This window comes from Vanessa tameamea, chromosome 16 (assembly GCF_037043105.1).
Source record: "Vanessa tameamea isolate UH-Manoa-2023 chromosome 16, ilVanTame1 primary haplotype, whole genome shotgun sequence".
In the NCBI taxonomy this organism is placed as follows: Eukaryota; Metazoa; Arthropoda; class Insecta; order Lepidoptera; family Nymphalidae; genus Vanessa; species Vanessa tameamea.
Genome location: NC_087324.1, coordinates 8,648,547 through 8,659,407, shown reverse-complemented (window position 1 = coordinate 8,659,407; position 10,861 = coordinate 8,648,547). Strand labels below are relative to the sequence as shown.

The window sequence follows — 10,861 nt, the reverse complement described above, 5'->3', positions numbered from 1 at the left end:
ACGGCATGCTACGATACAGCCAGTACCTAGGTTAAAATTCACACAAAATATATATTTTTTTAAATTATGTAAAAAATTGTGTAAAAATACTTATTGTCCTCAATATTTTTTACAGGAAGCATCTAATATTGAGCAAAAAACGTCTAAATTTCGAATGTCTTACATGGAAATAAATATAAATGCACTTACAAAGTACATATGAATATAAATTTTGAATTAAGTTTTTTTTTTTTTTTATGTTAGAGGTGGCAAACGAGCAGGAGGCTCACCTGATGGAAAGTGACTACCACCGCCCATGGACATCTGCAACACCGGGGGGCTTGCAGGTGCGTTGCCGGCCTTTAAAACTACTTATAAATACTTATAAATTTAACACAAATTATTTTGTTAAGTAAATTAAAATAAGATATGCAAGCTAATATGTATGTATGCTTGGGTTTAACGTTACTGAAACGTTCTTAGCAGGTAACATTTATGGTAATCATAGAAACTAATATAAATCGGGCAGATCAAGGTTAACTTTGAAAAAAAATAACGTTACAAAAAATATTTTTAAGTATTTCATAATTAACATATTTATATATAACGTTTATAAATAATAAATTAAAGTTATATATTTCTTACACTAACTAAAATATATCTAATATTGTTCTATAATGTTATGGTAAATATATAATGATTACAAAAAATAATTACAAGTTACGGATTTTTTTAAATAATTATTATTTACATTTCTATCAATTAATCTGCGATATAAATAATTAATTTCTTATTTATCTTAACGATTACTACAATAATATCATCACTGAAAGAAAACTAGTATTATATTAAATTTAATTAATATCCGACTTACACGATTATAATTAAAAAATGAGTAACAATATCTACTCAATTTTTTTTTTCTTTTATTGAGTAGTACATTCTTTTATAGTGAAGAATATCACTGACGTAAAAGGAATATTTTATCACAGTTACTATTTAATCAAAACCGAGTAATCTTTGAAGATAGGTACATTAGTTTATTAATTTATGCATTTTATATGTTTCTTTTAAGAAAATGAGTCAAAATAGTTACGTCATAGCCGGATAACTTTTTAATTTTTAAATACTCGAAATTCGAATTTAAAAATAAATATTTGACGAAGACAACCATTGCAAAGAACAATACAATACGGATTGTAGAATGTTCATAGTGACTTTTGTCTCCAAGAGATTTTATTTGTATTTTAAATATATTTTTTTACTGGCTGTCAGACTTTGCGCAAGCCATTCTGCGTGGGTTCAGTCATCAGTCATCACTAATTCTTCCGGCATAAACAGAAACATTACTACAACCTTGTAGTCTCGTATCGATGAGTCGGTGTAGTTGAAGACACAAGGGACTTAACTTCTTAGTTCTCAAAATTGGTGAGGCCTTGGCGACGTAATGAAAGGTTAATATTTCTCACAGCGCCAATATAATACAATCCCAATATCCTTGGGCAGAAATGACAACTTTTCATCACCACCTGATGATCCTTTAAGTTTTAAAATATAATGTTACTGTAAAAGCTAGAACTAAGGTAAATCTTAAGATTTTCCAATAAAACCTAAGATTTACCGACATGAGTTGGTAAATGTAAGTATTTCTTATAAAGGGACGACTTTTTCGGACTTTTACCATTCCAACCTTTTTTTTTTTTTTTTTGTTTTACTAGGAGGAAATGCATTTACGCATTCCGCCCGGCCGAAGGGGGACCGGGACGGATATGTGGGACTCCCGGGGCAGAAGGCCCCGTCCTACCCACTAAAACCTCCTAGAATTTCCGCCTCACCGCAGGCGACAGGGCTACGGGAACGCGCGTGGCTCACCACCGCGGCCCTGCCAGCGGCCGTCGCTGTAAAGGGGCGACTCGCCGCGAAAGGTGCGCCAGGTGTTACGGCGCACCTTCCGTCTCCGCCTCCGTCAGAACCGCGACGGACTCCCCCCGAGTCCGCCGCTGGAGGCCGGGCGGCAGCGGATGTAAAGTTCCGCCGCCGTCCACACTTTGTCACGTCCGGGTTAATGCGTCCGGCCCAGATGGTCACGGCGCCGCCGACCAGGTCTCCGTCGGCGCAGCGGAAGCGAAGCGGGATCGTCCTCCCGCCGTCGCTCCGCCTCCTCCTTCGCGGACATTACGGCTTCGCTGAAGACCCGTAATGCCGCCCACGCCTCTTCGCTCGTGACCACCTTTCGAATCAGGGCCGGAAGCGAGATGTCAAATCCGATTATCGTGGACAGGGCTGCGCGAGGCTCCGCCCAGGCTGGGCACTCTGCGCGCGTGTGCTCGGCCGTGTCCACGGCTCCGTCGTCGCAATGTAAACATACCACCGACGGCTCTCTCCCGACCACTTCGCACAGGTATTTGGCGAAGCAGCCGTGACCGGATATGAGCTGCGTCAGGTGGTACGTCAGTGGGCCGTGCTTACGCTCGACCCACTCTCTCAAAACCGGGCGGATCGCCGCCACGAGTTCCCCACCGGCGTCCGGAACTCGTAGCCGATCCTCCCACTTCTCCATGAGGCGGCGTCTTCCCTCCTCCCTCCACTGCTGGACTACTCGCGGGACGAGTCGAGTCCCTCCCGCCCTTGCAGCCTTGGCCCGCCAGTAGACACTCGAGTTGATCTCGGCCTCGAGGTCCCATGGCGGGCTTCCGGACAGCAAGCCGGCCGCGGTGTATGACACCGTCCGGTACGCCCGAGCCGCCCTGAGCGCCATCGCCCGCTGCGGACGTCGCAGCGAGGCGACGTTGCGAGCGCTCAGAGCGTCCGCCCATATCGGCGCACCGTAGAGTGCCATCGAACGCACCACGCCGGAGTACAACCGCCTGCAGGAACCACCCGGTCCCCCGACGTTGGGCAATATGCGGCCCAACGCTCCGGCTGCAGCCACCAGTCTTGGGGCCAAGCGCCGGAAGTGCTCCTCGAACTTCCACCTGCCATCGAGGACGAGTCCTAGGTACTTCATCGTCGACCCGATGGTGATGGAAGTTCCGCCGACAGTGATCGTCAGCCCTTGAGGTGGCGCGTTCCGAGGTCCGTGGAAGATCAGGGCCTCGGACTTGTGCAAGGCCACCTCAAGGCCCAGAGCACGAATGCGGTGGACCGCATGCGCCACTCCCGCCGTGGCGAGATACGCCGCCTCACGATGGGTGCTGCCGCGGGCCGACACGAGGGTGTCGTCAGCGTAGCAGGTCACGCTGACCCCCCGCAACGTGGCCCCGCGAAGCACCCAATCGTAGCCGATGTTCCACAGTAACGGCCCCAAAACCGAGCCCTGTGGAACACCGCACGTCATGTCCCTCCTGCTAAATCCCTCCATCGTCGGGAACGCAACCGCCCTGCCGGAGAAGTAGTCGGCGACGGTTCGCTGCAGATTACCATTCCAACCTAACCTAACCAAACGTGTAAATCCTAAGATTTACCAAGCGAATGATGGTAAAAGTTCGAATCCCAAAGTGTTATGGACATTTACCATTCATAATTGGTAAATCTTAGGTTTTACTGGAAAATCTTAAGATTTACCGTAGTTCGAGATTTTACAGTAACATATATAACCTGTAGCACGATGTACTAACAAACGCAACATTTATCAAACGTATAATGGAATGCAAGTCCAACATAAGTAATGGTTTAGCGAGCTAACCCGAAGAATATGTTTTAATTATTTTGAAAATGTTATTTTATCCATTTTATAATACTAAAACCTATTAAAGAATAAATCTTTTGATCTCTTTTGTACATAAATATGCATGTTGTTCAAAGCAATGTAAAAGATACTTTTGTAAACATATAGTTTAATGTATATTAAATAATAGTTTTATTAAAATATTTCTTTGAATTATTATGAAACTGTAAAGGTGCTTAATTAAAAGTCTTTCATAATTATAAAACAATGACATTAACTCCGTAAATATTATCCACGTACGACGTATGAGCACCTACGTCTGTTGAATGAAAAAAATTAGAACAATGAAATATGAAAAGCACTTTTAATTTTTGTTGCATCTTTTATTTCAGTTTGTTTTTTTTTTCGTATATAATTTTAATTATCATTATTCACGATGTTTTCCGATACCTTAAGCATAAAGTAATTGCCTGTAACTGAAGTAGTACTGTTAATGCTTAACATTGACAATACTACTTAAATTAATTCACTGCCTCGTTGGTCCAATGACTAGATATAAGCCAGCAGATTCCGAGGAAGTACGTTCAAACTCCAGATCGGGCCGGTAAGTATTTATTGGGCTTACTATAGAAAAAATCTTAGTAGCCTGAGGTCTGGAAGTTGGAAATGTGTGCCTCGGAAAGCACGTAAATCCGTTGACCCTGCGCTTAACTCTTTCCGGTCGTGTCGGTTTGACATCCCATCGGATTATGAGTGTGAGGGAAAAAGAAATAGTTTTCTTCAAAAATTCAAATTATGTTTGTATTGTGGTATTATCGGAATACACGAAGCGCTTTTCTATGCCCCATAAGAAGCAAGTCCGCTGCGAAAAATAAAATAATGTGTAAATACCTATAAGTATCATACCTATATATACAATTATTCATCAGCGGCAAAAGCTAACTAATTACTAACTCTTCAAAGAGAGAGAAGGCCATAGCCCAACTATGGGACATTTACAGGCAAATAATTACATATAAATAAATGTCAATTACCTTGATCAACTCCAGAACTATTTATACAATGTTTTTCGAGTCTTCGTTAAACAAAGTCTTGAACTGGGGCCGGCTAAACCTTGTCCACTTCAACCCCAAAAAGACACAAGTTTGCGCGTTAACCGCCATAAAAACACCATTCGTCGTATCTCCACGATTTGAGAACATTCCGATAGCCGCCACAGCTAGTATCGAAATACTTGGTGTTGATATATTGAGCCTCGTTCAGTTCCGCGGTCAATTGGAAGACAAAGCCAAATTGGCATCAAAAAAGCTCGGTGTGCTCAGCAAGGCAAGACAGTATTTCACGTCAGCCCATCGCCTAAGACTATACAAGGCGCAAATTCGGCCTCACATGGAGTACTGCTCTCACCTCTGGGCGGGTGCCCCCCAATACCAGCTCCTTCCATTTGACCGTATCCAACGTAGAGTAGCTCGAATTATCGACAATCAAGCCCTTTCTGATCTGCTCGATCCTTTGGCTCTGCGTAGAGATGTTGGATCACTCTGCATCTTCTACGGAATCTTCCACGGGGAATGGTCCGAGGAATTGTTTGGATTAATCCCGGCAGCTGAATTTCACCTTCGGACATCTCGTCAAAATTCTAAATTTCACCCGCACCACCTAGATGTCCGAAAATCCATAACAGCGCGATTTTTAAGACATTTTCTGCCTCGCACAACCACTCTGTGGAACCAGCCTTCGCCGGCAGTTTTTCCGAACCGATACGACTTGGGAACCTTCAAGAAAAGAGCGTACTTATTCCTGAAAGGCCGACAACGCACCTGCAAGCCCCCCAGTGTTGCAGATGTCCATGGGCAGTGGTAGTCACTTTCCATCAGGTGAACCTCCTGCTCGTTTGCCACCACTAACATAAAAAAAATCTATATCAAAAATATAAATCAAGTAGTTTTTTAAACTAAAATTATTTCTTACTTCTACTAAATAAAAGTAAAGTTACAGTCTGTAAATCATCTAATCTCCTACTACATACACTACTGGACAAAGGCCACCCCTTCAAAGAAGATACACGTGATATACGTGTGGCAGGTACAAGTTCATTAATATTAGACACATGCAGGTTTTTTCACGATGTGCTCTTTCACCGCCGAGCACGAGATAAATTATGAACACAGATTAAGAATATTTAAAATTTCTTTCCTAGATCTAAACCCACAATCATGGGTTCAGATGTTTATAATAAAAAGCCAAAAATAAAGACGATGAGGAGTCATGATGTCCTCCTGACAGATTTTAGCCAAGGTGGTTATTTTACTAGCTAACTACCACCTTGCCACCATTCCACGCAAGATTTATATAAGTAACTAATTTCTATTCATATTTGTGTATATTTCAGCACTTAATCTTAATAATTCTTATGTAAATAAATAAAATATGTGATTAGATATATTATAACGCACAACTTATGAAATGAAATTGTAACAATTTAGTGAATTTCAATCAAGAATCCTCTTTAATTTTCTGCACATCTACGGCTGTAGCTTTTCAAAATGAGACCTTAACCGATTTTTTATGTGCAGTTATCGTGCCATAATCACTGGGACAAAAATCGGCTTACGCTATTTATATATAAGATTACTTTATTTATTCTTAAAAAAGATATCATATCGCCGCTAAAATAAAGAGAAAACTTCTTATCCTTAATCTATTCAAAGCAACAGTAAGACATTCGATATTCCGTTTCAACGTCTTGAAGATTTGAGGAACGTATTAGTTCATTATAAGAGTAATCTTTTATATATTATTCAGAAACAACAAACGAGAGCTACTTATGTGATATATATTTCAAAACGTATGCTTAATAACTAAACTCGAAAAAATCAAATATATAGATATAGCAGTCCGCAAGCCTTAAACCGTCACAGTAAGTAATTTATCACAGTAATTCAAGTATTGACAATTCAGTTTAATTAAAAGAGAAAAAAATTTAAGTCGAAATGAAAAAGACGTCTGGGGTGAAACAAGAAACGAAGCAAATATTCGCGGTGACTATAAACAGAGGTAGACAATTTCTTATACTTTTAATGTAAGATTTAATTTAAATTTTATTTACCAGCTTATAGATATACTCATCCATATGCATATTTTAATTAATCATAATATAATTCTTTGTTTTTGGCGCTTCTAGTACGTAATTTTCAAAAGGATTTTTTATAGCAATTGTAAACTGTTTAATTTTAAATATTGGTGCCTGTAATTATATTATTAATTAAGGATTAGGATATAGGCAGCCACATAAGAACTAGAATTACGTAGTAAATGCCTAATGAGGATAATATTTGGTGTCTGCCATATTCTAATAATGCAACTGAACACTGTGCACCTCTCGAAAGATGCGTTTTTAAGAATTAAATATTATCATTTTCATGCTTGAAATAATTTTCACTTTTCAGTAAAATAACAAAGCCTTTTGTCACTTTAAAAATATATTCAAGGAGCGCTTGCACTCAGTACACGAGACAAAAGTTAAGCTATTCTTACGTCAAAAATTGTTCGTTTTATAACACTACATCATATATAAAGGTTGGACCAAAAATGTAACCTTGAAGATTTTCTCTAATCTCACATTAATTTCACTTGAATTAATGAATTGACTAATTATATTATTCAGTAGTTTGCCGACAAAATAATAATATATATATTACGACGTTGACTAAAAGAATTAAATACGTTGTACTGTTTTCTAAAGCAAAATATAAAAGTAATAACTACAGAAGTTTCTTGCGTGATTTCTCGTCTAATTCCAAATGATAAACCGGTATTTATTTATATATACAGGCTTTACAATAGCACAATGACGAAACAAAAAGTATACGAACTTATTGGACTAATGCATTTTTTTAATGTTTTATTTCCATAGAAGTTAATGTTGTCCTACGCTTATTACAACTCATAAAACAATTTCACACTCTACGAATATGTGTTTGTAAAGTGCGTGCAAGAAAAATAATCGTTAGTAGATGCTCGACGACTCAAGCACCGACTTGATCAGCAAAAGATAAACTTGAACATCTATCTTCATTCAAAAAAAACAATGACGTTAATAAGCATCATTTAACAAATAAAACTGTAATATAATCAAAAAGCGACAGGTTCCTTCATTCAGTTAAAGAATTTGCCAAATCTGCTTTATGAACGTTTTTTACCTTCGAAAAAAGAAAAAATAGTGCGATATAATATTAAATTTTTCTGTTATTTTTACCACTCAAATTTAATAAAATCTCAGTTAATAATGTCTTGTCAGTTTTAAAACAATATTTAAACGTTTTTTTTAGTGTCAGTCCAAGTTTACCCCTCTAATCTTGAACTCGAATCGGAATTACGGTTCAACGGGAAATTCTGCTAGCACTTTCACCATTCCACGCGATCATGACTTATAAAGTAGTTATTTTTAATTTTGTATCTGTACTAAAATGATAAATGCGAAAGGAGCTCTGCCTGTTACCTATTAACGCTTAAACCACCAAATTAATTTAGATGAAATTAGTATGGCCATAGTTTGAGTGGCGGTGAAGGCTACTTTTTTAATATAATAATAAAAGCCGGGAATTCATTTAGTGCTAATAAAAAATTTAATGTCTTTTTGAAACACTCATACGTATTTACTCGTATTTTTTGCATGTAATAGTTAGGTGGACGAACAAATGGGCCACCTGATGCTAAGTGGTCACCACCGCAAATAGACATTGACGCTGCCAGAAATAATGACCATTTCTTAGATCACGTTACGTCACTAGCGCCTTCTAACCGGAACACAGTATTAACTAAGCATTGCTATTAAGTGGTAAAATATCTGATGAGTGGATGGTACCACCCAGACGGGCCTGCACAATGCCTTACTGTCAAGTTAAATTAGGTTTCTATTGGGCCTGTATTTTTTTGTTAATGTTTTTAGGCATTTATCGCGACCCTGATTCTTCTTAGCATAAACTTTGATTCGTAGAAAATATCTAGCTGGTGTTAACATCACTGTTTATTGTTTAACATCCTTAAATATAAGTAATTTATAAAAAGTTAAACATTAAATATTGCAAATAACAAAACATGTAAATATTACGTTAATTTTATAACTATAACCACAAAACAATATTTGTTTATTATATACAAAAGTTAGTCTGTAGTATACTAGAATAGATACATATATCTATTTTCATCTTGCGAATGTACGTGCCAACGGAGAACTAACTCTATCCAGCGTTATTGGGTCACTGACAATTTCTAATACAAGTTTATTAAATTACTATTTATACTACAAACGTTAAGCGAATTAACGTTTTGAGTTTTTTAAATCAAATCAAATCAAAATACTCTTTATTGTACACCAGTAAACATAAAGTTGAATCACATTTAAGAAGAGAGAAAGCCGCACAAGAGGCGGCCTTATCGCTAAACAGAGTTTTTTAATTGTCTTATGAAATCGAATTGTGAATTATTTTTTATATATAATATCTAATATATATATAAGTAATATATTAATGTAAGGAAAAGTTAAAATTTCTTATCCAATTTATATATAACTAATCTTCCAATGTATAGGAAGATTAGTGAACACCTAATGACATAAAAAAGCCTATAAGTTCCATATTTATTGCATAACTAATATATTTAAGCTTCAGCGTTTAATATAAACTCGTTGATGAACTTTCCAAACCAAGGTTAAAAATGAAAAATTGGAATATATTAATTTGAGTAAACCATTTTGCGTTGAATGAGTACAAAATCTTTTTATCATTAAGTAAATTAAACAGACATGCCACATACACTTGGGTCTTGGACGGTGGAGACGGCTGATAACATGACAAGCTTTGAATGATTACTAAAATATATATGAAACAGTATGTAGGTAGGTAGGTAGATACTTATACAATAATATGCAATGAACATATTTTTGTTAAACTGTTTTTTTTTTATGTTTGTATTTACACATACAAAACACTGTTATACAATTACGCATGTATTACAATTCTATGTTGTTCATCCATTGATTTAAGCTTACTGAAAAAAAAAATTAAGTATACATAACTCAGGTAGTATTCGTCCATTAAATATTTAACCAAGAATTGATTTAAAATAGCTGAAAAAATAATGTGCAGTAAATATAGAAATACTTAACATGCAAGTATAAAGCGAAATTTCAGGTAAACTTTCGAGAACTGTTGTATATATTAAGTCATAGATCTATTCATTTGTATAAGTGTGAATAAGTTACAGTGCTTACTAGATGTCTTAGTGTGCGTGACAGGACCATGAGTAATGACAGCATAGAAATACAAATTAGATTATATTAGTTAAGTTTAAAAAGAAACGTGGAAGAGCCTTTTGTGAGTAAATAGATATATACAGCACGTTGAATACGTTGATCAAGTAAATTTAATAAATACAGGTCAAACAGCTCGTAAAGGTCCCATTAACGTGTAGAAATCTCTTCGTAAGGAAGTTTTCTTTTGGATGTGCGTAGAGGTTTCGATCACTGCATCTACTACCGCATTTTTCACGAGGAAACCGAAGAATTTATGGAATAATCCGGCCGTTTAATTTCACCTTCGGACAACGCGTCAGAATTCAGATTTCCGAAAATCCACAAAAGCAAAGCTTTAAGAAAAGTGCTTTATCATTCATAGCTGGCAACATAACTGTAATCTCCACGATGTTGGAGATGTCCATGGGCATGGTGGTGTTTACTTTCCATCAGGTCAGCCTTCTGCTCATTTTCCACCTATTCCTTAAAAAGAAAGAAAAAGATGAGGAATTCAAGGGTATAAGGTATTAGACTTAATAAATATGAATAATATTTATGATGACGATGATGATGATATCCTTCGGGGTAATTTTTGAAAAAAATATAAAAGAAATGTCTACATTATTCTAAAGTTATCCAAAAAGTTTAACACTCAGTCATAAATACCTATTAACTAAGTGTCGCGTAGGTAGGTATGTGCGACATAAAAAACGAACTACAGAGATTACGCGACTTTAATATACCCTTTAAATCATTTGCATTTACTACTTCCATGGAGCCAATAAAATAATGCTACGTGAAAATTAGCCACATTGGTTTACTCAGAGGGTACACAAACGATCCTTTAAATAGACCAACCGAGTCAAGGGTCGCCATTGCTGTATTTAATTCGAAAAGTACATTTTAAAGACTGTTTGACT

The 10,861-nt window shown here is 37.2% G+C and overlaps 1 protein-coding gene across 1 annotated transcript in view; it reads right to left on the bottom strand.

The window, feature by feature from the left end:
- Positions 1-10,861, bottom strand: part of Pdi (Protein disulfide isomerase) — a 340,404-nt gene that overhangs the window by 71,954 nt on the left and 257,589 nt on the right. The gene's annotated exons all lie outside the window — the stretch shown is intronic.